The following is a 3,677-nucleotide window of genomic DNA, read 5'->3' on the forward strand; positions in this document are numbered from 1 at the left end:
CGGGGAAGCAGTCTGGGAAGCAATCCTTGCCCCACTTCAGGACTTCTCCCGTCTTCCAGGACAGAATGGGATTGTGCTTTACCAACCACGGGCGCCCTAAGATGATGTCAGCAGTAGACCCCTCCAGAACCAGAAGATGAATGTCCTCAGAATGAAGTAGGCCCAGTCGAAGAGTGATGGGTCCCACGCGATAGCGGACATGTCTACGGCATAGTGGTTTTCCAGTTATCGACTGGACTTGGTAAGCAGTTTCAGTGGCAGTAGCTTGTAACTTGAGCTGGCGGCAGAGGTCCCGGGAGATGAAGTTTCCTACTGACCAGGAGTCGATAAGGGCCGATACTGAAATAGAAACAGAGGCAGTAAGCATTACACAGGTAGTGAGTGGTTCCATCTTAACGATATCAGGCTGAATCACACTCACCACGGGACGTGGAGGACGAAGGGGGCATGACAAGATCATATGCCACTGAGCTCCACAGTATAAACAGAGACCCCGGGTCAGCCTTCTCTGCCGCTCAGCGGTAGATAACCGGTGCCTCTCCACAATCATGGGTTCTGATGCTGGTTCTGGAGGTTAACTGGGCTCTGGTCGGCGGAGGTAGTGGCGGAGACTGGTGTTGCTGTTAACAGGACTGCATGCGGTTTGAACAAAGGATGGATAGCTGAATGAATCTTTCCAATCCAAATGAATCATACACAGCGAGCTGTAACCGAAGCTGGGGATTCAGCCCCTGTCGGTAGGTGGTCAGCAGCGATCGCTCATTCCATCCACTTGCTGCTGCGAGAGTTCTGAACTTCAGCGAGTATTCAGCAGTTGACATGGTACCCTGTTGCAAATGATAGAGTTGTTCTCCCACAGCGGTATCTCCGTCTGTCCTTCCAGACACCTCGTGAAAATGCACTAGAAAGTTCTGTACATTTTGAATGATGGGGCTGGCCTGGGCCCAGATCGTTTCCGCCCATTGCAACACTGGTGCTGTTAGCAGGGAGATAAAAGCAATTTTGGAGGTGTCAGTGGGATATGATTGTGTTTGCATTTGAAAAGTCAGATTACACTGCAGGAGGAACCCGTTGCACTCCTCCGCCGAGCCAGAGTAGGGCGCCGGTCGGGCCATGGGACTAGCGATGATGGTAGGCGAAGAAGTGCTGGTTGGAATGGAGGAGGTGATGGGTGGTGAGGGCGGCGGTGCCGGTGATGGTGACGATGCCGGTGGATTCAGAAGGACGCGTCGTAGTGAGTCTACGAGCTCCTGAAACAGATCGGGGTGACTCATCTGTGCCGTCGGTGTGGGTCCGGTCTTCTGTAACGGCAGAGGTCTGACGCAACAGGTTAGTATATCAATCAAGTTTATTTGGTCACAGAGAGTACGGGTGTAGGATCCAGGTGATGACACGGTGAGTGTATAGTTTGTAGAACAGTTTAAAGGATATGATGAGTGGAATGAGTCCTTTCCTTTACAGGAGCTGGAATGCACACGGAAGAGCACACACCTCAGCGATCCAGGAACTAGGAGGAACAGGAGAGACACTAGGAGGAACGTGAATTAAGTATGTTTTTATTGACATACAAAATTGTCAGTGCTCTTAACAACAGTTATTAGCTGAATACATTAATGATTGACAATTGACATTGAACATGAATAAATACATAAAGAATTAAAACACAAAATAAGAAGAAAAATTTGATGTGATGAAGACCAAGTTTCAGTGAAACAATCACAATCCAATCAATATGATGCCTTTAAGTCCATCATTTTGGTGTGATTAAGAAGCGATTTTTCTCTGCAGATGATGAGGTTGTGGGATGTGATACATCTGAAATACACAATTGAGTTTAGAGTTACAGTGTGTCCATGTGTTTGTGTAAAAACAATTATGTTTATGAAGGCCAAAAGCAAAAATGTGAGCCCTTCACAATCTTAAAAGAAAAAAGTGATATAAAGTCATGGGATACTTTTAATATTTTTTTGTGACTAGGTATGTTTATACATAAACCCAAGTAATAAATAAAAAATCTAACAATATGAATTAAAAAATCATTGTCTCTTTTACTTACTTTGTGGAGGAGAGAAGTTTCCACAGCTTAGCAGAGCTGCACACACTTGTATGTGAACAAAAACTAAAAAAGAGATAAGAACATGTTTGTTTGGAAATCAGTTACAATTTTAAAGTTAAATTTGTATTTAAATTAACTTACATGTGAATAAAAAAAAAAGAGATAAGAACATGTTTGGTTGGAAACTAGTTACAATTTTAAAGTTAAATTTGTATTTACATTTAAGAATGAAATCATTTACCTGTTGAGAGTGTGTTGACAGTCTGTGTAGAAAATCAGAAATGAGGAGCTTTGTCAGTTACAGATTTGAAAAACAAAAGGGCGGGAACAAAGAACCATAAACTATAACACAAAGAACCATTTCAGCATGAAAGAGTTCTTCAGAATGCTATGGTTCTAAATAGAACCATTACTGCATGTAAAGAACCATCTTTTTTTAGAGTGTATATGACCTCTATCAGTACTACAGTATTTGGTACTATTCACTGTGTTCCATGTTTGAAACAATGTCTTGTGTGCTGTCCTGTGAAATTTACAGTAACATGTATTTTGATTGATCTACATAGGATTGAGGGTCGAGAATGTAGAGGAGGAAGAGGGCCCATATTCACAGAGGAACCAGATGGAGCGACCATAAACATGGTTTTGGCCAATAATGTGATACATCTCAGAGAAATTAAGACAAACATCCTGAACGACCACACAGTTTTCAATACAGTTTTTCTCGATTGCTAACACACAATTCATGAAACAATTCACCATTTTCTCACAACTATAAACACAGTCTCAAAACTACACACCAATTTGTGCAAACGTCAAACTTCCGGGTCAAAATCAAATACTTTAGTCAAAAGCATATTCTCTTTGGTCAGACTCAAACTTTGGCCTCAGATGACACACAAACCTACTTGTTCAACCTCCACATCATCTAGTCAATTGTGCACATCATAAAAGCAGTTTCTCATTCTTTTGAACAAGTTGCGATTGCTTTGGTACATTCATGCAATTGATCATGCCTTTCCTTCTTGATCATCAGGCCCCCAGCACGGCACTGCAAAATTTCCTGGATGTCCGGGCTGGGCTTATGCTTTCAGGCTGCCCTGTCTGGTATACCGTATCTAGGTCGCCCTGAGGGGCCTCCTGGTCACCAGGATATCCCCTCTTGCTGAGGCATCGAGCAGGAAGTATAGGTGGCATTTGCGAGAACCTTCTTCTGTAATGCTGTTTCAGGTAGTGCTCCCCTTGCCTTAGAGGGTTGTATTTGAGCTTGCCTCTCCCTTTTGGCTCAGTACTTCAGGGTATCTATGAACAGATGCTTGGGAAGCTCTTAAATCCATGCTATGGTAAGTGCACACGCTAAGCTTTGTGCACTTTCTGAAATCCACATGGTGGTGAGTGTGCACGCTGAACACTTTGCGCACTTTCTAAAACCCACATAGTGGTAAGTGTGCACGTTATACTTTGCACGCTTTTCTGAAATCCTGTAGGGTTACGCATTATTAGCCTCGTTCCCTTTCTCTGAGTTGGTTTAGACCCCGGTACCTTGGGCTCCACTCAACCAGTGTGTCTCTGTTGACACACTTTTGAAGCATCGCTCCCCTCACCATTGAGGGTTATTGTG

This window comes from Sinocyclocheilus anshuiensis, unplaced genomic scaffold (assembly GCF_001515605.1).
Source record: "Sinocyclocheilus anshuiensis isolate Anshui unplaced genomic scaffold, SAMN03320099.WGS_v1.1 scaffold168, whole genome shotgun sequence".
Classification (NCBI taxonomy): domain Eukaryota; kingdom Metazoa; phylum Chordata; class Actinopteri; order Cypriniformes; family Cyprinidae; genus Sinocyclocheilus; species Sinocyclocheilus anshuiensis.